Raw genomic sequence first — 25,644 nt, forward strand, 5'->3', positions numbered from 1 at the left:
GAGTGTATCATGATGAACAATTCAACACTAAACAATAAGAAAAGAATGTTTACTGACCTGTGGAGAAGTTTCTTACAGCTTTGATGAACCCTTCCACATTCTTTTCCCACCTGTCAATTCCACAAGTAAATTTTATGAATGATAGAAAAGTAACAGGTTGGAAATAACAATATAGGAATTTGAAGAAAAATAAATTAACCAATCCAGTAGAAAACAATAAGACATAGGACCCCCTTTCTTCATTTGAAGTACAGCATGATACCAGGTTCAGTCAAACTGTGAGAAAACTTCTCTACAGGTCAGTAAACCTGTCTGCATCACTTAAATGTGTTGTGTGAAAGTGAAATTGTGCATTCGCTAGCATTTAAACAGGATATCTGGAAAAGTGTCATAATTGTTAACATAGATTTAAATATAAAAGAAACAGGAAGAGTTTCTCAAAAAAAAGAGACAGCCAGACTGAAGGTGAAGACCATTGGATTCCAGTAAACCCCCATTGTATTAGTAAAGGAATAAGTTCTGAAGGTAGAGTTGAAGAAGTATTGAGATGGACTGACCAGCATAAAATATGTGAAAATCAATTCAAATTACACTAAACATCTATCTAGACTTTTACATTTTTCTGAAAATACATCTACTTACAGTTGATTTACACCATATTATTTATTGTTAAATATACTTTTTATTGTTATGATCTACTCTGCCAGGAAACTTTAAAAATATATACAGTATTCTTCCTTGGATGGCCATTGTATTTGTTCGTATATGGAAATGGCAACCTCAAACCTAGAAGTAGTGAAATGATCTGCACATGAAGTCTAATGCAAAGTTTATTACTAGCAAGTCATCCAATAACATAATATCTCTACATGTGTGATAACCAAAATTCTTGGAAATGGGAAGGTTAATGTAGGCATCAGTCAAGTTATACTGTTTAATTTATCACTGGGGAATGGAGGACTAAACTTTAACTCAGGCAGGCCAGGGTTAATGCTAGATAATCAAAAGTCAAATACAGAGCTCTTCATACACTGCAAAAATGAAATCTAAAGTATTTAAGTCATAACTTTAAGTTTTGTTTTCCTTATTGTAAGAATTATTGACTTATCCAAAAATTTGTATTTACGATTATTTAGCTTATTTTAAGAAATCTTGTCAAGTAAATTTAGCCTTCCCCTTTGGCAGATTTATTTTGCTAAATACAAGCAAAACAACTCCCATTTAAATTTTTTTGTCTAGTTTTTTTCGTTATCATTTTTGCATGTGGAAACATTACATAAAATGATTTTTCCCCATTTTCCTTGATTTTGTTTTTGTTTAGAATAGTTAAACATTAAAACAAAGTGGATGAGAACAGCTGCTCAGCCCAACAAAGCTCGCCAGTCCTACCTAATTCTTCTAAAATGATGCTGAGTTTTGAAAGTCCCTAAAGTCTTACTGTCTACCACACTACTTGGAAGCTTATTCCAAGTGTCTATAATTCTCTGCGTAAAGAAAAACTTCCTAATGTTTGTGCAAAATTTACCATTAACAAGTTTCCAACTGTGTCCCCGTGTTCTTGATAAACTTATGCTAAAGTAACAGTCTTGATCCACTATACTAATTCCCTTCATAATTTTAAGCACTTCAATCATGTCTCCTCTTAATCTTCTTTTGGGTAAAGCGAAAATGCTCAGCTCTTTTAAACTTTCCTCATCATCTGTAGCCCTGGAATCAGCCTAGTCACTAATCTCTGGGCATTTTGTAGTGCTGCTATGTCTTTTTTGTAGCCTGGAGACCAAAACTTCACACAGCACACCAGATGAGGCCTCAATAGTGTGTTAAAAAGCTTGAACAGAACCTCCTTGGACTTGTACTCCATACATCGTGCTATTTAGCCTTATATATACTTTAACATGGCTTTCTCCTAACTTCACTTTAACTTAATACTGATACTCTGTATGTTCAATTCATCATAATAACTATTCATGATGGCTCTAAAATCCGTACTGACCCCTACTCTCTCTTCTGTTTCTTTTTCCGGTTTCTACTCTACTCAAAGCATCATGATGCTCCAACATTGACGGACTGAAAGCCAGAAGTCTATGTGACCATCATCATCAGGTCCTTCCATGAAAACCCTAAATACAAAGAGGACTGTTTGACTTATGTTAGGTAGATTGCCCAGAGGGGACTGGGCGGTCTTGTGGTCTGGAACCCCTACAGATTTTTTTTTCTTTTCTCCAGCTTTTGGAGTTTTTTCTTTGTTTTTTCTGTCCACCCTGGCCATCGGACCTTACTTATTCTATGTTAATTAATGTTGACTTATGTTTATTTTTTATTGTGTCTTCTATTTTTCTATTCATTTTGTAAAGCACTTTGAGCTACATTTTTTTGTATGAATATGTGCTATATAAATAAATGTTGATTGATTGATTGATTGATATATATATCCTGTAAGCCATAGAGTCCACAACTCCTAAATCCATCTCATAAGGTGTACTTTGGATTTTCAGACCTCCCGTTGTGCATACAAAACTAACATTTTTACTTCCTACATGTAATACTTTATATTTACTGTTTTTAAATTTCATTAGCCATAAATTTGCCCAAACCTGTTCTGTCCAAGTCCCTCTGTAATAACAGATTTTAGATTATCTGCCACATCACCAAACTGGATATCATCTGCAGACTTAATCAGCTTGTTACTATATATTCCTATCTAAATCATTTCTATATATTAAAAATAGCAGCGGCCCCAGCACTGACCCCTGTGGATCACCACTCTTAACATTGGCCAGTTCTGATGAGGTTCCTCGCACCATCACCCTCTGCTTCCTGTGTCTGAGCCAATTCAGCACCCATCTAAAAACATCGCCCTGAACTCCCACTTCTTTTAGTTTGATACCCAACCTCTCATGTGGCACCTTATCAAATGCTTTCTGAAAGTCAAAATAAATAATATCATATGCTCCACGTTGATTATACCCTTTTATTGCTTCCTCATAGAATTCCAGCATGTTAATAAAACAAAAACTCTCTTTTCTGTTAATAATTCCTTCCATTAATTTACCTGTGATGCACGTTAAACTTACTGGCCTATAGTTGCTTGGACTTTCCTGGTCACCCTTTTTATATAATGGTATAATATTTGCCATTTCCCAATCCTTCATAATTTCCCCGGTACTCAGTGGCTCCCTAAAAGTATGTGTCAAGGGTTTATATACTCGTTAACCTCCTTAAGAACTAGAGGGTACATATTATCTGGTCCTGCTGATCTGTTTGATTTCAGCCTATTTAATCTGAGCAGTACTTCTCCCTCTACAATTTTCAAATCACTCGGCACCTTCTTAGTAGTCTTTTTTTCCAGTGGGATGTGATCCATTTCCTCACATATGAAGACATCCAAAAATATTTATTTAGCACATCTGCTATTTGACTGTCTGTATTTTTTGATTCCCCTTTACCTTCTCCTTGACTGTTATTTTACTACTAAAATATTGAAAGAATCTCTTTGGGTTGTGTTTCACTTTATCTGTTATTTTCCTCTCTAACTGCCTTTTAGATTTCCTAATGTCCTTCTTAATGGTTGTCCTCATGTTCTCATACACTTTATGGTTCACATTGGAGTTATTAGTCTTATAAGTCTTATACAGCTGTTTTTTTTCCTTTGCAGTTTCTTTTTCATCTTTGTTTTGCTAGAAATCTCTTTTTTCTTTAAGCAATGATGTTTCTCATTTTATTCTTATCATATATATATTGTCATATATTTTTAGCATCCAAGGCACTATTTATTAATGTTCTTAATGCTACAAATCCCATTTCAAGAAAAGTTGGGGTATTTTCCAAAATGCAATAAAAACAAAATCTGTGATATATCAATTCATGTGAACCTTTATATAAATGATAAAAGTACAAAGAAAAGATTTGTATCTCATTCTCAGATTGTGTTATTCCTATTCCCCAGGCAACTCTTCACTTCTTTTTTGTAATTTCTTCCATAAAATAGTTTGATATTTTAACAGGTAAATCTTTAATAAACTGCGGTGGGTTGGCACCCTGCCCAGGATTGGTTCCTGCCTTGTGCCCTGTGTTGGCTGGGATTGGCTCCAGCAGACCCCCGTGACCCTGTATTTGGATTCAGCGGGTTAGAAAATGGATGGATGGATCTTTAATAAATTATATTTTTATTTCAAAAGGATAACCATCTCTTTGACGGTCTGAATGTTAGCAACTGGCATCACTCCTTGAACCCAGGACCACTGATAGTCATGCCCGAGGATGAGCCAGGCAATGAAGCCATATAGTACAGCAAGAGTAGATGCACAGTACAAAGTGCTTTTATCCCACAACAAGATATAAGTGCAAGGCATCTTAAAATAAATAAATATCCTTTAATAAAATCAGTGTTTATGGTGGATGTTAAAACTAGCAATAACTATCCAACAATAAAACTGGGTTTAAAACACACAGGATTTGCCTCGTTAAAAAAGAAAATGAGACTCTTTTGCCTCCCTTCAAAACTGAGGTCCCTGTTGCTCACCGCTCAGGTCTGCAGTACAGCAGGAGACGTCCACCAACAGGTGCAGTCCTCCCACGTCTAGCTCGTGTCCCTTGTCACCACCCTTAGCAAGTCCTGCTCCTTCAACCCTGTTTCTTTCTGTATTTGCAGGATCCTGCTTGGAGTGGTTGGTCACTGTTGCTCATAGGGTGCTCAGCAGGTGTGACCCTGGCTCTTGAACACTGTCCATGTATTCCTCTTATAGCACCACCTCAGCCAAGATCCTACCTCTTCTTTATCCTTCTTTCTCTTTTGATTAACCCTCTGTTCTTTCTTTACTCAATCACCCTTTTTCCTTTACTTTCTGATTTTTTGTTTGCCTGCTCAGGGTCCTTTTATGCTAATATGGATGTAGGTACACTGCTTAAAGGCCCCAGAGAGTTAATGAGGCAAGTGGCTGAAACGCATCCATCTGCATGTGAATGCACGATCAGTCCATCGACTCCCCGGAGCTACCATGTACAGCTACGCTCCAATCACACATCACCACAAACCCCAAATGTGTCGTACCACAAGCACTAGCAATCAGAAAATACAACGGCCAAGATAAAGAATACAAATCATAAAGTATGATGTCTCACATTCTATCCTGATCTCTACAACACAAATGTGTTTGTGTTTTTTTGTACTTTTTGTAAAAAAGAAAAACATTTTTGTCCTCATACTGTACATACATGTAAGAATGTAAATGGCATCTCGTATAGCACCAATAGGATATTACTTTTTCCTACTTTGTATGTTTCAATGGGTTGATGTCAATTCTTGGAATTCACACAGGATTGTTTCTAACAAGCAGGCGCATGCTTTCTTCTGAAATATATTCCAGTTTTTCCTGGATTAGTGCAGAAGCAACACAAGCATTTTATTAAAGGATGGGCCTAATGTTCTTTGTATTACCGTTAACATTAATAGCGTTTTATAAGTTAAATCATTTTAGTTGGTTTACACATCTAGTTTAATTGATTTTTCTTTACACAAAATTTTCTACTTACAAATGTTAAAAATAAACGGACTGCCTACCTTTTGATAATACTTATACGCCAGCCCGTCACAATGCACACACACCCAAATGATATCCGTTACTGTGTAATTTTCACCTCTGACCGGCAGAATTTTGTAACAGCAAAAAGACGGATTACTATTTTGCCTTTCCTTGTAATTCGTAATTCCTATGCATACCTGATGTGTTTATTTCCAGTCTCCAGATACACAAGTGAATCTCAGTTAGATTATTACAAAAATACCAATATTTTTCAATATCCCATATTCCTGCCAGTGCTGTTTTCTGGTGCATCGATAAACCGTAAAGCTGCACACTTTACTGGCTGTAATAGAACTTTGGTATCGATTAAGTTGGTGGCTTGTGAATATCAGACAAATCAGGCACCTTGACCAATCCTTGGACTTTTGCGTATGGTTGTACATTTTCCTGCACTCTCAATAGTAGCTTTGGTAGCAAACTCATCACTAAAGTGAAGAGCAAGAGTGGGGTTTTCACTTGCCACTGGGGCATCAGAGCAATCTTCTATGCCCAAATCTGACTCTCAGTTCATTTTCAGTTCTGTTTGTTTTCTTTTCACTAATAAAACCTAAAAGGGCTTTTTGTTGAGACACTGGTCACGTTTATTTTGCTCTAATTCATGCTTTCCTCCAACACCCAAGCTATTAAATTCAGTAAGTTACTAGTTGATAGCCTCCTCTTAATTTTACATGTATTAAGTAGCTGTGATTGGTAACTTTTAAGAGTTTAAGGGTTTAACTAGTGATAAAGCTAATGCTGGTGATCTTGCTGTGTAAGTTAATAATCAACTGATGTTTTAATCAAGAGAGATGTGTATTAAAGTGTACTATGCAACACAGGCAAATTTTCATTTGAGAAACAATTAAAATAAAAAGCAGGGTTGACCACTCCTCCTTGAACCGTCACCTTATCGTGGTGGAGGGGTTTGCGTGTCCCAATGATCCTAGGAGCTATGTTGTCCGGGGCTTTATGCCTGGTAGAACCACCCAAGGCAAACTGGTCCTAGGTGAGGGATGAGACAAAGAGCGGTTCAATAAACCTCCAATGAAAATAAAACTGGACAACGTTTTCCCTTGCCGGACGCGGGTCACGGGCCCCCTCTGGAGCCAGGCCTGGAGGTGGGGCTCGATGGCGGCGCCTGGTGGCGGGCCTGCACCCATGGGGCTCGGCGGGCACAGCCGAAGAGGTAACGTGGGTCCTCCTCCCCATGGGCTCACCACCTATGGGAGGGGCCAAGGAGGTTGGTTGCAATGTGAGTTGGGTGGTGTCCGAAGGCGGGGACCTTGGCGGTCTGATCCTCGGCTACAGAAACTGGCTCTTGGGACGTGGAATGTCACCTCTCTGAAGGGAAGGAGCCTGAGCTAGTGCGCGAGGTGAGAGGTTCGGCTAGATATAGTCGGACTCACCTCGACGCACAGCTTGGACTCTGGAACCAATCTCCTTGAGAGGGGCTGGACTCTCTATCACTCTGGAGTTGCCCGGTGAGAGGCGCCGAGCAGGTGTGGGCATACTTATTGCCCCCACTGGAGCCTGTGCATTGGGGTTTACCCGGTGGGCGAGAGGGTGGCCTCCCTCCGCCGGGTGGGGAAGGGTCCTGACTGTTGTTTGTGCGTATGTGCCGAACAGCAGTTTGGAGTATCCACCCTTTTTGGAGTCTCTGGAGGGTTGCTAGAGGGCATACCTTCTGGGGATTCCCTCGTTTTGCTGGGAGACTTCAATGCTCACGTGGGCAATGACAGTGAGACCTGGAAGGGCGTGATTGGGAGGAATGGCCCCGATCTGAACCCGGCGGTGTTTTGTTATTGGACTTCTGTGCTCGTCACGGATTGTCCATAACGAACACCATGTTCAAGCATAAGGGTGTTCATATGTGCACTTGGCACCAGGACACCCTAGGCCTCAGGTCGATGATCGACTTTGTGGTCGTGTCCGGACTTGCGGCCATATGTCTTGGACACTTTCGGGTGAAGAGGGGCGAGCTGTCAACTGATCACCACCTGGTGGTGAGTTGGCCGATGGTGGGGAAGATGCGGTCAGACCTGGTAGGCCCAAGCGTGTTGTGAGGGTCTGCTGGGAGCGGCTGGCAGAGTCCCCTGTCAGAAGTAGCTTCAACTCCCACCTCCGGCAGAACTTCAACCCGTCCCGAGGGAGGTGGGGACATTGAGTCGAATGGGCCATGTTCCGTGCCTCTATTGTTGAGGCGGCTGACGGAGCTGTGGCCGCAAGGTGGTGGTGCCTGTCGTGGCGGCAATCCCGAACCCGTTGGTGGACACGGTGAGGGATGCGTCAAGCTGAAGAAGGAGTCCTATAGGACTTTTTGTCCTGTGGGTCTCTGGAGGCAGCTGATAGGTACCGGCAGGCCAAGCGAGCAGCGCCGGTTGTTGCTGAGGCAAAACTTCGGGCATGGGAGGAGTTTGGAGAGGCCATGGAGAGCGACTTTGGACGGCCGAGGAGATTCTGGTCCACCGTCCGGCGTCTCAGGAGGGAAGCAGTGCAGTGTCAACACCGTATATGGTGGGGATGGTGCGCTGCTGACCTCGACTTCGGGCGTTATGGGTCGGTGGGAGGAGTACTTGAAGACCTCCTCAATCCCACTAACATGCCTTCCAATGAGGAAGCAGAGCCTGGGGACTCTGAGGTGGGCTCTCCCATCTCTGGGACTGAAGTCACCGAGGTGGTCAAAAAACTCCTTGGTGGCAGGGCCCGGGGTGGATGAGATCGCCGGAGTTCCTTAAGGCTCTGGATGTTGTAGGACTGTCTTGGTTGACACGTCTCTGCAACATCGCATGGACATCGGGACAGTGCCTCTGGATTGGCAGACCGGGGTGGTGGTCCCCTCTTTAAAAGGGGACGGAGGGTGTGTTCCAACTATAGAGGGATCACACTCCTCAGCCTCCCTGGAAAAGTCTATTCGGGGTTCTGGAGAGGAGGGTCCGTCGGATAGTGAACCTCGGATTCAGGAGGAACAGTGTGGTTTTAGTCCTGGTCGCGGAACAGTGGACCAGCTCTTCACCCTTAGCAGAGTCCTGGAGGGTGCATGGGAGTTTGCCCGACCGGTCTACATGTGTTTTGTGGACTTGGAAAGGCATTCGACCGTGTCCCTCGGGGAATCCTGTGGGGGTGCTCGGGAGTATGGGGTACGGACCCCTGATAAGAGCTGTTCGGTCTCTGTACAACCGGTGTCAGAGCTTGGTCCGCATTGCGGCAGTAAGTCGAGCCCGTTTCCAGTGAGAGTTGGACTCCGCCAGGGCTGCCCTTTGTCACCGATTCTGTTCATAACTTTTATGGACAGAATTTCTAAGCGCAACCAGGGTGTTGAAGGGGTCGGTTTGGTGGACTCAGGATTGGGTCACTGCTTTTGCAGATGATGTTGTCCTGTTTGCTTCATCAGGCCGTGATCTTCAGCTCTCTCTGGATCGGTTCGCAGCTGAGTGTGAAGCGGCTGGGATGAGAATCAGCACCTCCAAATCCGAGCATGGTCCTCAGCGGAAAAGGGTGGAGTGCCCTCTCAGGGTTGGGGGAGAGATCCTGCCCCAAGTGGAGGAGTTCAAGTATCTCGGGGTCTTGTTCACGAGTGAGGGAAGAATGGAGCGTGAGATCGACAGGCGGATCGGTGCGGCATCCGCAGTGATGCGGGCTCTGCATCGGTCTGTCGTGGTGAAAAGGAGCTGAGCCGTAAGGCAAAGCTCTCAATTTACCAGTCGATCTAACCTCCTACCCTCACCAATGGTCATGAGCTATGGGTAGTGACGAAAGAGCGAGATCGAATACAAGCGGCTGAAATGAGTTTCCTCCGCAGGGTGTCTGGGCTTTCCCTTAAAGATAGGGTGAGAAGCTCAGTCATCTGGGAGGGGCTCAGAGTAGAGCCGCTGCTCCTCCGCATCGAGACAGATGAGGTGGCTCGGGCATCTGATCAGGATGCCTCCTGGACGCCTCCCTGGTGAGGTGTTCGGCACGTCCAACGGGAGGAGGCCCCGGGGAAGACCCAGGACACGCTGGAGGGTCTATGTCTCCCGGCTGGCCTGGGAACGCCTTGGGATTCTCCCGGAAGAGCTGGAAGAAGTGGCCGGGAGAGGGAAGTCTGGGCCTCTCTGCTTAAGCTGCTGCCCCCGCGACCCGACCTCGGATAAGCGGAAGAGAATGGATGGATGGATGGATGGATGGCAGGGTTGACCAATAAGAAAAGTGGGCGGGCCTAGGACTACTCAGGACCTGTACTCACTAGGTTAGTGATAGTTTGAACATTTTGAGTAGTGGCATAACAGCAGATAGGGATCCTGGTGTGTTTTTGAAAGAGAGAACACCACTTGGAGACATGGATTGATTCAAGATCGGAAAGGGCACATACAAAGGATTCACGCCGTCACCAGCAGTTTGCAACATCTATGCAGAAGCTGTCATACAGCGAGCAGGCCTGGATGAGTCAAACACTGGTGTGAAAATAGGCAACAGAAACATCAACAACCTCCAATACACTGATACTACCCTGTTGGCTGAAAACAAGATGGATCTCGAACACCTGATCATGAAAGTCAAAGAAGACAGTGAGAAGGTTGGAATGCACCTGAATATCAAGAAAACAAATATCATGACAACAACAAAAAATGCAAGCGTCAATATCCAGATCAACAATGAAGAAATTGAAGTGGTTGGAGATTTCATCTTTCTTGGCTCTAAAATTGATCACAATGGTGACTGCACTCCTAAGATCAACCGATGGTTGGCACTTGAAAGAAATGTGATGGTCAGTATGAACAACATATGGAAGAGCAAAGACATCAGCCTGGCAGCCAGATGTAGATTGGTCAGTGATATAATTTGTCCAATAACAACCTATGGCTGTGAAACCTGGATGCTGAGAAAGGCAGACAGATGAAGGATCAATGCTTTTGAGTCGTGGTGCTAGAGACATCTGCTGTGCATTCCATGGACAACTAAAATAACGAACCAAGCAGTTCTGGAATGAATCAAACTGAAATTCTCACTGGATACCAAGATAACAAAGCAAAAGCTCTCCTGCTTTGGCAACATCATACAGATCAAGTCGCTTGAGAAGGATTTCATACATGGAATGGTCAGTGGCAAAAGAGGAGGAGGCAGCCCAAGAACTTGCTGCCTAGATACCATAAAAAAGTACTGGAGTGAACATAGCAGAACTAAAAGAAGCTGTGAGAGATCATGGAGAGCATTGATTCACAGAGTGAATGAGAGTTGTACTTGACTTAACAGATAAACGGGATGGAAACATACACATCTGCCAAGGCTAATGCTTGTGAACGTCTGTTCTTTGTAGAACAAGATGATTGAGCAACAACTTATTATGAAGATAAATAAAGTCTTTCCCAGCTTGTCTGCCTTATATCTTTATGTTTGAAACCCTTGAGACTTCAAGGGTATTAAAGTGCTACAATGTGCTTTACTGCTGCGGTGGGTTGGCGCCCTGCCCAGGATTGGTTCCTGCCTTGTGCCCTGTGTTGGCTGGGATTGGCTCCAGCAGACCCCCGTGACCCTGTATTCAGATTCAGCGGGTTAGAAAATGGATGGATGGATGGATGAATGTGCTTTACTAGCTGAAATCTTATTCCATATTCTTACTGTTCTCTGTGTGAAGAACTATGTTAGGTTTACTGTAGTGTAACCACACTCAATCACCATCTGTACTTCAGTGTACTTTTCAACTTTCATATTCACAGATAGCAAGAATGTAATTACATAAGTAAGGTCACTTCTGTATTTTCATTTCCTCAAACTACATATTTTCAACTTTTGCTCTTTCCTCATGCTTTACAAAAAGTCCCAAAATCAGTCAAGATGTTCATCTCTGGATTTTCTATAGCATTGATATTGAGATTAAATCAATTTACAATATTCCAGATGTGGCCATAAGATTGCATTGTTTAGTTTAAATTTATGCTCCCATACTTTGACTTTAACAGGATGTTCTGTGTAACCTAATATTCTGTTAGCCATCTTAATTGTTTCACCCCAGTTGTATAAATTGATGAGTTCACTACTGTTGCCTTTCATAAGGTATATAGTACATTCAGATTCAGAAATATTATAATGTATCTAATATTTTAATTCAATCTACCACATAACTCTGGATGTGTGTCCACACCTTTCATCTTCTCAGGCATTTTCCCCTCCTCTTTCTCCACTTCTAATTCACCTCTAGTTTGCACATTCTACAGCACTTTGTTTTTACATGGATATGACTTTGATCTAAAATTATTACAGTTACTAGTAAATAATGTGACAAAAAATAATGGCTAACTCTAACGGCGCATCATCAGGGAGAATCATTAAAATATTTTATATCATTAATGTAGCCTTCATGTCACCATCTGTATCAATTTCAGAAATGCCTGTGCAGAATAAATAAAATATTTCACTTACAGTATTGCAGTATTTCAATATTCATGAGGCCAATTATTCAGTCCTTGTTATTACAAATGGCAACAAAATGACTTAGAGTAGTGTAAACAACAACACAATATGGATGACTGTTTATTTTTAAGTAATGTCAAGTGTTTTAAAAAAGTTGAAATCTAAGAATTCTATATACATGGGTAATAATAAAAAAAGAAACTAAGAACTTATAATTGAAATGGTATATACTCACTTTAAGGATTACATTTTATACATTTTTTCCCTTGATTTACCCAACTGCTCCACAGTTTAAAATTACAAATCTTACAATTCCGATGCGATTAAAGTGCACATTGCAGACTTCATTTTAAGGGTATTTGCATACATTTCAGTCACACCATGTAAAAATTAGAGCACATTTTACCCATTGTCCCGCCATTTCAGGGCACTATAATGTTTGGCACACAGCAATGGCAGGTCTATTAAAGCCGTCACATTTAGATCTTTGTCGCATATCTCTTGCATGAAATGACTCCTTGAAGTCTGCGATTCATAGACATTACCAGGTGCTGTGTATCTTCTCTGGTGATGCTCTGCCAAGTCTCTAATGCAGCCATCTTAATTTCCTTCTTGTTTGGGGGGCTTGTACCCTTCAGTTTTCAGAATATGTAAGACATGCTCAGTTGGATTTAATGTGGGTGACTTTCTTGCCCATTCAAGAATTTTCCAATTTGTTGTCTTAGTTGGGGATCATTATCTTGTTAAAAGTGTGTTCAAAGAGTTTGGAAGCATTTACTGGAACTTGAGCAGAAAAGAATTTTCTATACACCTTAGAATTCATTGTGCTTCTGCCGTCAGTCTTGTGCCAGTACCTCGTCGCCGCTGCTCGCCGGTAACTTTTAAACTTTTAAACTTTGAACTTTTTTCTTTTTTTTTTTTTTTTAACGATTAACTTACAATCGGGCGGCACAGTGGCACAGTGGGTAGCGCTGCTGCCTCGCAGTTAGGAGACCCGGGTCCTCCCTGCGCAGAGCTTGCATGTTCTCCCCGTGTCTGCGTGGGTTTTCTCCAGGTACTCTGGTTTCCTCCCACAGTCCAAAGACATGCAGGTTTGGTGCATTGGCAATTCTAAATTGTCCCTAGTGTTATGTTGTGTGCGGGTGTGTGTGTGTGCACCCTGCCCAGAGTTTGTTTCCTGCCTTGCACCCTGTGTTGGCTTGGATTGGCTCCAGCAGACCACCGTGACCCTGTAGTTAGGATATAGAGGGTTGGATAATGGATGGATAACTTACAATCTAATGGACTAAGCAACTATTTTCATTTTGGGCAGCTTTATTCATTGAGTTTTATTTTTCAGTCATTTAAAGCTCGACTTGTCATTTGGCTGCTTTGAGACTTACCTGGCTTTGTTCTCCAGACATCTCCGTAAGTTGTGCACACACATTTCAAGCCTCTTTTTGGAGAAGTAAGGGGAAACTGAAATGAAGTTAACTAACGGAATCACATTATGCCATTATCCTAAATTTAATGGAGCATACTCTATTTCTTATAATCACAACTTCTACCACCCTTAAAGATTAAAACCTGTATATGTAGACATGTCTTAAAATATCATAAAACAAAAAGTCCCTTTCTGTATTATGGTGTGCTACTGTGCTGGTTGTGTTAGGCAAAAGTGAAAAGCTAGTAGCTTTATGCCAATTTTAATTTATAGTGATTCCTCTTTTAAGTTATACAGATTTTTAATTTTATTCTATTTCTTTTGTATTTTTTTATGACTAAAAATGTAACAATGCAATTCAAATCATATTTAAAAACAAGCTTATTTAAGAAGCTAATCTCTTTACTGTATCACTGGTCTGAAATAATCAGTGATGTGCTTGAAAAAGCAAGTGCATTGTACACAGTAATTAAGAACCTTCATGACACAAGTGATCCATTTTAAGATTCATAATTTTACAGAAAATCTGTAATCAATGAGCACATTATGAGGTATGCTTTTATAATGGAAATCATTTATATTAAAAATGTGAACAATTCATTGATTGAAATGGTAAACTCTGCCTAGCATTATGGAGTCACAGTTATAGAAATCTGTTTACCGCCTGACATCTCAGGAACCCTGTTTGCTTAATAGTCCCTCCTCCTCTTTTATAAATACTGATTTGTGGTTTTATAAGGATCCTAGTTAAAAAAAAAAGAAAGAAACGTGGACAAATGCTGATAAACAAGGCTTACCTTTTTATTTTATGAAGGAATTACATATACTGTATTTTATGAAAAAATAGCACCATACCTTAGTGAATCGAACTTCACTAATTCTTGTGAGCAAATGGGTACACAGCTTTCTGCACATAGATCTTTACCTAGTGTGAAAATAAATAGCCTTAACACATGAATAAAGGTTTGGGGCAGCCACCTGTATACTTGAATCCTGGCTGCAAAAGGCAAAATAGTTTGCACAGAGTCCAAAACAGAACTAAATACAAAGTGGAGGTTGTCTTGCTTTTAAGGCAGGTTGGCCGAAGTGATGTTATTGGGGGACCGAACTGGAAGTGACATTCTTGGAGCCGAGAACCAGAAGTGGCGTCTTTGGAATCTGGTAGAATTTCCTGTGTCTGGTCTACAGGGATAAAAGAGGAAGGTTTACTACACCCCGCCACCCCCTGGCTTTGTGTGGAATGACCTTCTTTTGGTCCTTGTAGCTGCCTCCCATGCTCACGTGTGACACTAGAAATGCCTAGATTGATATATACAATAGATTCAAAAAATATTCAGACTCCTTTACTTTCTACACACTTTCATAGATAGATAGATAGATAGATACTTTATTCATCCCAAGGGGAAATTCACATGCTCCAGCAGCAGCATACTGATACAAGAAAAATATTAAATTAAACAGTAATAAAAATGCAGGTAAAAACAGACATTAACTTTGAATAACGTTTACCCCCCCTGGGTGGAATTGAAGAGCCGCATAGTGTGGGTGAGGAACGATCTCCTCAGTCTGTCAGTGGAGCAGGACGGTGACAGCAGACTGTCACTGAAGTTGCTCCTCTCTCTGGAGGTAATACTGTTTAGTGGATGCAGTGGATTCTGCATAATTGATAGGAGCCTGCTGAGTGCCCGTCGCTCTGCCACGGATGTCAAACTGTCCAGCTCTATGCCTACAAAAGAGCCTGCCTTCCTCGCCAGTTTGTCCAGGCGTGAGGCATTGATTATGTTGTAGATTTAATCTTAAATTAATACATTTGGTTGTTTTGCCCATCAGTCTACACTCAATAACTCATAACGACAAAGTGAACACATATTTTCAGAAATGTTTGCAAATTTTTTCAGATATTTAAAAACTGAAACATCCTGTTCATAAAAGCACTCAGATCCTTTGCTGTGGCAGTCCAATTCATGGTCAGGTGCTCCCTGTTTGCTTTAATTATCCTTGAGATGTGCGTAGAACTTGATTGAAGTCCAACTGTGGAAAACTGAATTGATTGAACATCATTTAGAAAGGCACACATGTACCTGTGTGTATGCGGCCCACAATTCATACTGCAATCCATAAAGTCTGAAGAACACTGTGTAACAGCAACAACAACATTTATTTATATAGCACATTTTCATACAAAAAGTAGCTAAAAGTGTTTTACATAATGAAGAAAGGAAAAATAAAAGACAGAATAAGAAATTAAAATAAGACAACATTAGTTAACATAGAAAAGGAGTAAGGTCCAATGGCCAGGGTGGACAAAAAAAAAAAAAAAAACTCCAGACAGCTGGAGAAAAAAATAAAATAAAATCTGTAGGGGTTCCAGGCCACGGGACCGCCCAGTCCCCTCTGGGCATTCTACCTAAAATAAATGAAGTCCTCCTTGTATTTAGGGTTCTTGTTAGAGTCACTTGATGTTGATGGTCATACAGACTTCTGGCTTTTAATCCATCCATCATTGTTGGAACATCACGGTGCTTTGAGTGGATGGTGGTGGCAAGGACACCGGAAAAGGAAACAGAAGAGAGAGTAGGGGTTAGTACAGATTTTAGAGCCACCATGAATAGTTATTATAATGAGTTGGATATACAGAGTATCAGGATTTTAATTACAGTGAAGTCATGAGAAGGCCATGTTAAAGTAATATGTTTTCAGCAGTGTTTTAAAGTGCTCCACTGTATTAGCCTGGTGAATTCTTATAGACAGGCTATTCCAGATTTTAGGTGCATAACAGCAGAAGGCCACCCGCCTCACCAATTCTTTTAAGTTTTGTTCTTGGAATTCTAAGGAGACACTCATTTGAGGATCTGAGGTTACAATTTGGAATATAAGGTGTCAGACATTCCGATATATAAGATGAAGCGAGATTATTTAAGGCTTTATAAACCATAAGCAGAATTTTAAAGTCAATCCTGAATGACACAGGTAACCAGTGCAGTGACATCAAAACTGGAGAGATGTGCTCAGATTTTCTTTTCCTAGTTAGGAGTCTAGCAGCTGCATTCTGCACTCGTTGCAAACGATTTATGTCTTTTTTGGGTAGTCCTGAGAGGAGTGCGTTACAGTAATCTAGCCGACTGAAAACAAACGTGTGAACTAATTTCTCAGCATCTTTCAATGATATAAGAGGTCGACCTCTACTATCAAATTGTGGTGTGACATAGATCATAACAATGGTTTAATATCATTTCTAAAGCTTTGCTGGGAATATCCCAGGAGCACAGTGGACTCAAAAGTTGTGAAACCCAAACACAGCTGATCACCTAATACCATCCTTATGGTGAAACATGGTCATGGCAGTATCATGCTATTGCGGGTGCTTCTCAGCAGCAGCAGGGACTTGGAGACTAGTCAGAATGGAAGAATGCAGCCAAATACAGAGAGGTCCTTGAAGAAAACCTGCTAAGGTGCACACAACCTCAGACTGCCAATGTCTCTTTCAAGTCTGTGTGCCTGGAGTAATTACTTTAGTTCCATTCCTGTAACTAATATGTCACATGGCCCCTCTAGTGGTATCCTTTTTCCTGCATTGACCTGACTTGTTCAAATGCCAGGGTTTAAGTTTTTCTTCTTTCCATAGTCCTGCTACTCCCTGTCGCTGTTCAAAACTATGTTTTTCTGCTTCCAGCTGGCCTCTCTTTTTCACCCAGCCAACATCTTCAGTTATCATTTTTTGTTCTTAAATCTCAACATGCAAAAGCTAAGGGTTGTCCATCTTTCATGGAAAAAAAAAAAACACACAAACTACTGGAACTTGAACCATGATTTTAGTCTTAATTGAGAGTGCATGATGTGATACACACTCCTCTAGAACAATCAGTGCAGTGGGCTGTCCCGGCAATATAATTGGACCTCGGGACCTCCTCATGGCAAATGGCTGCACGGGCACATGCCATGGCTGAGATGAACTTGAACCTTGATTTTCGTCTTAATTGAGAGCACATGATGTAATACGAGCTACTCTAGAAAAATTAATGGTGTGAGCTACCCTGGCAAAATAATCGGATCTCGGATCCTTCTGATGGCAAATGGCAGCATGGGAACACACCCGGGCTCTGAAGAAAAGAACAGCAGAGACATCTGCAGAAAGTGAAGCACATTACACAGGCCAATCAGATGCATGTCAACTGCGAGATACACAATACAGACGCAACAAACATGAACAACCAGAAATCATAAACTCTAATTGCACAACTGACCCATTCACACAAGATCTGTGAGCTCACCTTAGCGTCACTCCAAAAGCAGGAGCCATTTCACTGATGACAAATAGCACATTATGAGGTGGCAGGATGCTGCTGCAAAAACCAAAACAAGAGATCAGCCTGAATATAGAATCACGGAGCAGCTTGCTAACACTGTGGCCCATTACCTCGCAAGACAGAGTGCATGGTGTGAACTTGAAGAGCGCAGTTCAGAAGAACGCTATAATAATTAGCCAGAAAAAGAAGCTCATAATCTACCGTTCTTTGTGGAATGGAGGTCCAAGTGTTTCCAAGTAATAAAATATTATGTTTCTATATATGGTTATTCCAGGACGCAATTGCAGGAATTTGTAAACACGTTAGAGTCAAGTCAGGAACCAGCCCTGGACAGAGCACCCAAAAATCAAAAGGGGAACACATTCTATGTCCTTTTAAGAATTCCCACTCCACTCTGCTGACACGTGAGATGAAGGAGAAATACTGCCGTGCACGGAGAAAACTTAGGATGGCTGGCCTTTTAAGTATAAGTTGGAAATCAGGGTTGTAGGGGTAGTTGTGAATGCCAGAGGGTAGGCCCTAAGACTCCCATGGAGTGTGTCTGACCTTGGAAATGGTTCTGAGAATTGCCCAATGTGGGATTTAAAGACCGCTCCCCATCATTGCCCCTCGATTCTAGAGTCAGGTGGTAAGGTACAGACTGAATGCAGGATCTAAAAGAAGTCACCTGAACTGTCAGACAGTGTTAGCAATTACGTGGCTCCTCAGTTTGGTCATAATCTGCTTATTAGATTAAAAGTCTCTGTTCTTGAGATGGCAGATATTTGATATGGTATGTTTCATTTTATTTCATTTACTCTTAACACCTCAAATGCTTAAGTGTAAAATGCCCAGATCATTTAATGGAACATGTGATATCAGTTTGTGAACTTTATTTTCAGTCTTTTTATGATATTATTTAATTATATGTACACAGTATTTGCATAATGAATCATTTTACTCAGTGCAGAAAAAAAAAATCCTTGATGTCAATTAAGGAGAGAGATGAGAATCAGCAGACATTTAGGTTATATGCAGTGGAGTATGGAGCCTCTTGTTTATGGCTCTGTATTACTTTAAGTGTTTATTAAATTGGATGATTGCTGCAAGAAATAACATACTTCAGCGCTGGATAAAAATCATTGCATTAAAAAGTCCATTTTAGCGGACTTTACGAAAACCAGACATGGATTAAGTTGTGCTCTCTTGAGAATATAAATGAGGCCCTCATAATCCACTTAATGAAATATCGAAGATGATCAATGTTGTATTTGTCTTTTGCTTTTAAAACTTAGTGATGTGGTGGTGAGTCGCATGCTGTGTCACGTGTCCAAGATTTGGGGTTTGATTAGAATCTGTTATCTGCATGTTCCTGTTATGTCCTCTTGGTTTATTCCAACCTCCACAAGCCATAGTATGCAATCCATCCTGATGAGCTGCCAGCATCCCAAATGTTATTATTACCCCGAGTGCAAAATGATACAATTTCTTTTAAGGCAAATTAACAATTTCTGCCATGGTGACTTCTGAGTCAACTCATGTATTTACTATTATTGGCAATGCCCCTCAAAGAAGCCCAGCTGATAGCTGTAAAATGTCAACTGCATCAGCTAACCAGTGATAAAATTAAGAAATATTTAAGGTACTTTGCATTTATAAAACACATTATATATTAAAATCCCACGCATACCTTGTAATAGAAGATGATTATCTTTTCAGGATGCAGAGAGCTATAAAACGGGTAATGAATTCCCTGCCCCCAGTCCCACTTCTCATCCCCGAGGAATACTTAATGTTTTGGTGTTCCACTGTAATTGTAAGACTGCTTTGTCATTAAAAAATTGTGCATACATTTAAGCCGAAGACAAATCCTTCTTTCAGGGTACCAAGATATTAACCAAGCAAAAGGTCACAGTAGGGTAAGCCTGTATTTCAATATATGCATTTCAAGAAGTATCTTCCAGTTAGATTTATGCTTTCAATATATTATGACTTGTGCTGAGTGGAAAAGCAATTCTTTTTGCAAGAACAATGAGGAAATTGGAGATGATATAAACAATGGGGGGGAACCGATTTGAAGAAAATGTAACGTTTTTCATTTTGTTGTTCTAAGATTTATTTGAAGCTGTAGCCAATGTAATTGTGTTATGAAAGCCTCATTTGTTTTACATTGCACAGATAAGGTCATACATAAAAACATGTTAAATTTGAATATTTAAACATAATATTTCACATAAGATTAAAAATATCTAATAAAATCAAGTATAATCAAAAGTCAATTGACTTTCTGGTCACAAATTTTATTTGATCATCATAGTTTTCAATTTTATTATCAATCCTATTAATAATTCTACAGATACCATTGGTATTAAATTGAAAAAAATAATGGTTACGCTGAAACTAGCTTAAGTGCTTCAGAAAATGTTAAAATTTGTCATCTTGATTAGCAAGGCCATTGCATCAGACATAAATAAGACAAGTGAGTAATCTGTCTTGACTATGCAGGACTCGTCACAGTAAACATTTTGACTACAATGCATGCTTTATACAGGTTTACTTTAAGAAAATATCCACATATTCCCATCCCTCTGTCCATTCTGAGCCCAGCTTGCTGGAATCAGAAACCAGGGATGAAGGTGCCTTGGGTAGACCATCAGTCCATTGCCCTTGCAATTCTGAAATGGCTGCAAATTTGATATTATTTGTCTGGATTTTCAGAATGCCTTAATAAGGTGCACACATGAAAGGTTGGGCACCAACGTACAAGAAGTGGGAGTTCAGGGCGATGTTTGTAGGTGGGTGCAGAATTGGCTTAGACACAGGAAGCAGAGGGTGATGGTGCGAGGAAACTTATCAGAATCGGCTGAATTTAAGAGTGGTGTTACACTGGGATCAGTGTTAGGGCAGCTGCTATTTTTAATATATTTAAATGATTAAATTGATTAATTAATTTAACAAACTGGTTAAGTGTACAGGTGATACCAGGCTAGGTGAACTGGAAGATAATCTGGGATCCGCTGAATCACTACAGAGGGACTTGGACAGCATACAGGCTTGGGAAGATATGTGGCAGAAATTTAATGTCAGTAAGTATAAAGTATTACACATAGGAAGTAAAACTGTTAGGTTTGAATACACAATGGGTGGTCTGAAAATCGAAAGTACACCTTATGAGAAGGATTTAGGAGTCATAGTGGACTCAGCACTATCATCTTCCAGTGTTCTGAAGACATTAAGAAAGCTAACGGAATGTTAGGTCATATAGCGCCCTGATGTGTGGAGGACTAGTTAAAGGCAGTTATGCTGAAGTTTTCTAACACACTGGTGAGGCCTCATCTGGAGTTCTGTGTGCATTTTTGGGCTACAAAAAGGACAAAGCAGTGCTAGAAAAGGTCCAGAGAAGAACGACTAGGCTGTTTCTATGGCTACAGAGAATGAGTTATGAGGAAAGATTAAAAGAGCTGAGTCGTTTCAGTTTAAGCAAAAGAAGATTAAGAGGAGACATGACTGAAGTGTTTGAAACTTTGAAGGGAATTAGTGAAGTGAATCGAAACAGTTATTTTAAAATCAGTTTATCAAGAACACAGGGACACAGTTGGAAACTTATTAAGTGTAAATTTCACACAAACATTAGGAGGTTTTTGTTTACTCATAGAACCTGTGAGATGTTCAGCCCGGACACAACCAAACGGACACCGACAGTTCATAAAACACACGCTTTTGTTTTTTTGTGGCTCATCTCAGTACATAAGTATAGATGGTTACGGGTCCGAGAGGCCCCTAGAAGCATCACGGTGCGTGGAGCTAACCCAGACCGCCAGACAGGCCAAAGCCTGCCTGTTTAGTTTTGGGGTCAGGGTGCCATCACTAGATAGGCCAATGAAGATCTTGGTCTGCTTAGTGGATATATTTGGAAATCTCCTGCCCTTTTTGCTATTTTATGTGCTGTACATTACAAAAAATGTTTCCCTCAACAAATAATAACTCTCTCTTTCTCTGTTTGTCAGTTTAATGTCCATTACCCAGATTCTCCCAGGTTGGACAAAAGAATCTGAGAAAAGAAGAATGCCATTGAGGCTAACCTGCTTCAGTCACTTTTTACATTAGAGATGGACCTTGACTTTATTCTACACCCAGGTCACAGGGTGATTATCTTGCTATTTGTGTAGCAATATTATTATTGTTTTTATGTGTCATATTTAGAAGATACATTTACGAAGAAGGAAAATCAAAGCATACACAATTAAATGCCAGATCTAGACGAAAACAGAAAGTTAACTGTCAGTTAGAGTTTATTCAGTTTGTATTTGAAAGGCTAGCAAAGGTTAGTAGTGAAATTTAAAGTTACCCTGACCAAGTGGGCACAGATGAGGCTATGTGTTGTGGTAGATAGAGGGCGCTCTCGCTCCCTTGAACCCCTGTCCACGACTCCAAACACCAGGTAAAAGTCCAAGATTCGACTTTATTAAATCCCCACAGTGCACAAAACACCCACTCCTCCACTATACTCATATACTAATCACAATAATAAATCACAGATACAATCCTCCAGCTCCCAGACGCGTTGCCACCCTTCCACCCAGCTCAGCTCGCCATCTGGGAGCTCCCGCAGTCCTTTCATATCTCCTGACCCGGAAGTGTTCTCCATCCCCAGTTAATGTGACTCTCAATCACTTCCGGGTCAGGTACAAGTTCTTTTTTTTTTCATCCCGGAAGCCCGTTGTTTTTCCTATGACGAACTTCCGGGTCATATGGCACGAAGAAGTCTTCGGTCTTCCCTGCAGCTCCCTCTTGCGGCCCCTGAGGTATCCAGTAGGGTCTTGTATAAAAACTCCATGTCCCATGACTCCTTACTGCTGGTTTTCGGGGCACCTCCATACTGCAGGGAGGGCTGCATCTAGCGGCCTGAGGGTATTGGCCGGGATGATAAGCCGGCCACATGTCACAGTGTATAAAAGTATACTCTGCCAAGAAGTGGAATCCCGTGGAATCCTTTGGTTCATGCCATCCACTTGCTACTTTTTCAAAAACCCTTCACTCACTGAAACAGTGGCACTGACAAAATGTGTTTAGAAATTGGATGGATGGATTGATGAAAAAGATGTTGAATGCTTACACCTCTGTCTATTGGAGGCTGCAAATGATGAGCACATTGAAATTTAGTCTTGTGCTAAACCGAGTCACAATTAACTTGCACTGATATTCACACCAATGTGAATGATTTTCTGGAGTAACATTAGAATCAGCACTCTTCCTGTTGTCACCTGATTTAAAGATGATATGAATATATGCAATAGGCAGATTTAAATGACAACTATAAAAGTATTAGTATAAGTGTTGGGATGTATGGTTTTAAGCATACATAATTATGAACTGGTGGGCTGTCTGTTGCAACAGGGTGCAGTTCCTTTCCTGCTTCTGAAGACAAAGATATTCTGACTTTTCTCTGCCAGATGCAAAATATTAATAGCTTGCCAAACTAATCAAAAGAAATATTCCTGTTGTCCAGTAGACCTCTATTGCTTTATAAATGTGGGATCAATAACGGCTCAGCAATACTTGAGACATATCCACTTAGAGCTGTGTTACATAAGCATTTATTTAAGACACTTTCAGTTTCACCTTGTAACTGTACTGAGGGAAACAATGCACAATTAATATTCCTTACAGTTCTACTATATACAGTAAGTAACACTTTGTAAAAATTTTAAATAAAGGAAGAACACACAGTACACCATATCCATTCAAGAGTGAAGCAAAACACTTGTATTATTTTGAGAGTTCAAGGTTAGGAAAAGAGGTGTGTCTGTGTAGGGTGCAAGGAAAGCAATTTATAACACAGCCCATCTATCTTTTTGTCATACAGATTTAAATACAGTTTTCCCAGTATGAACAGAAGTGAAATGTTGATGAATTGATTGCTTTAATTCCCTACTAATTATATTAACCATATTAAAGCAGTTCAGAAATGGGTCCATTTTATAAGGTGATTACTCATCTCTTGAATGCCAGAGGTGTCGTGTGTTACCTTGAGTTTAGTCACAGCCTACGAAATGTCTGAGGTAATAAACTGTGGACTTTTTGCACATTTGGATCAGCTTGTTTCCCTTCCTGTTCAAGTTCAGAGTTAATCTGGATTGGAATTCTCCTGGAGCATAACTGGTAGCCTGAATGCTGACCTTAGCTTTCTGTCTTTCTGAGCCTCTGTGTGGGGGAGTGTAAGTAAAGGATTGTGAGGAAAATGGCTGAATGAAGGCCAACATAGCTAGCAGGCAGACCTGGGTGGTGGCTCTGGGCTTTTGATTGCCTAAAATAATAAACTACCAAGATATCTGATGGAATGTAAGACTTTAGGGACCATCGGATCTCAACTTGATGTTATTTTGGATAATCTAGGTGAATGGGCTTGTTGGGCTGAATGTCCTGTTCTTGTCACAAAGGGAAAGGCATTATATAAATAAAATGTATTATTATTATTACTGTTGTTGTTGTTGTTGTTGTTATTACTAAGGCTTCCTGCTTATACCCCCTGCAGAAGTGAAATACATCACAATATACCTGAGAAATATACATGGACATATCTTTCAATATAATGTAAAATGTGTGCAGTTCAAATATATATATATATAATGACCAAACTATTGAAATGCCATAAACTTTGTATTTTAAGTTGGGTTAACTTTAATACACAAGCAAAATTCCAAGAACATCTAATCTGGTGTCTTAGATAGATAGATAGATAGATAGATAGATAGATAGATAGATAGATAGATAGATAGATAGATAGATAGATAGATAGATAGATAGATAGATAGTGTAATAAAGCACTCTATAAGCGCCCAACCCGGCACAGACTGACGCAGAGGCACGTACAAAATAATAACAGTTTTATTAATTCTTCAGCTGTGGGACACGTCTTCCCCGTGCCACACAGCCCAACACAATTCCAAAGCACAATTGAAACACAACACTCTCTTTGTCCTTTACCACCACTCCTCCTCAAGCTTAATCCTCCTCCTCCCGACTCTGGCCCTCGAGTGGTGGTGGCTGGCCCTTTTTATAGCCCACCCGGAAGCGTTCCAGTTGCTTGACCACCTGGTCCTAATTGCACTTCTGGGTGGGGCTGAAGACTTGTCCAGCCAGGCTGTTGACTCCATGGAGCTCCCCCTAGTGGCCATCTGAGCTCCCAACCAGGCTGTGGAAGACTCCAACTCCCATGGAGCCATGCGACCGGTTGGGGAATTACTGATTAAGCGTCCCGGGGTAGGTATTGAGTTGCAGTAGGGGCGTCCCGGCCGGGCATGGGACCCAGCTGTCCATCACAATAGATAGATAGAAACTTTATTTGGCTCTTTACAGAAGCTCTTTAAAAAATAAATATATCAATAGATAAATAAATCAATATCTTATATATAAACATCTACGCGTGGAAGTGTGTGTGTCTGTCCGTCCTGGAAGTGAGAGGTGGAGTTGGGGTAAAGGCTCCACCTCCGAGGATACAGAAGCGAGGCCAGCACACTGGCAAAACGAAACCTCAGAAGAAGGACATTTGCAAATGATGCAAGCTCATCGGCAAAACGAAACCTCCTAGGAGAGAGATGCCCAGAGTAGTTCCTTTCAATTACCTGACATCTCTACATTTCAATTTTTTTTCTGATGATTTCAATAGTTTCTAGGACCCGCTTACACAGCAAGTACTTTATAAACACACAAGAACTTGGCCTGAACAAACAGCAGAATAACTAAAAAGGAAGAAAAATGTAAAAAGAAAGGAAACTTCTGACTTGGCAGTCCCAGTCACAGTGACTGAGGCATTATACAGGCATATTATTATAGGTTTTAAAATATGTGTAAAGGACCCCCAGTCACGTTTTGTGACATACTTTGGCTGAATAATTTTGAATTTTTGGAGTAAAGCGTAATTTTTGTAGGGTTGACCCTCTTGTTACAACTCTCCAAAGAATTTCTTGAAACTTCATGAAGCCTA

Source organism: Polypterus senegalus, chromosome 5 (genome assembly GCF_016835505.1).
Source record: "Polypterus senegalus isolate Bchr_013 chromosome 5, ASM1683550v1, whole genome shotgun sequence".
Taxonomy (NCBI): Eukaryota; Metazoa; Chordata; class Cladistia; order Polypteriformes; family Polypteridae; genus Polypterus; species Polypterus senegalus.